The following is a 444-nucleotide window of genomic DNA, read 5'->3' as shown; positions in this document are numbered from 1 at the left end:
TCCAATAGTCAATTCTAGTTTTCATGTTGATTTTACACTGCTGTGTTCGCCAATAAATTATTCATAGTCAATATTCTGTCGGGAGCTTCAATGTTTGTTCAATTAACTTCGGGTGCTTTCACTGCGGTTAAGCTTATTAATTATTTTCACTATTTTTCTCATTCGTCGTTATTCGCCTTGTTGTAACAGGAAATGTAAAAATTCAAAAATGGGTTATTTTTGGCTTATACTTAGAGAATTGTTAGAGCAACGGACCTCCATTGTTACTAATAAACATGGCATTAAAGTAATGCATTGGAATTGTTCATGTAAAACATCATTTTATAAAAGCTTATATCTAATTATTCTGGTTTATTTTCCTGACCGCGTGTACTTGTTATTATATTCTTATCCTTCCTGGGTATGTTTCGGCGAGACAACAGCGCCATCATCAGATTTAAAATT

The sequence above is a fragment of the Dendroctonus ponderosae genome, unplaced genomic scaffold (genome assembly GCF_020466585.1).
Source record: "Dendroctonus ponderosae isolate FM_Combo_2020 unplaced genomic scaffold, Dpon_F_20191213v2 Dpon_F_20191213_8, whole genome shotgun sequence".
Taxonomy (NCBI): Eukaryota; Metazoa; Arthropoda; class Insecta; order Coleoptera; family Curculionidae; genus Dendroctonus; species Dendroctonus ponderosae.
Note: the sequence above shows the minus strand (reverse complement) of the source record.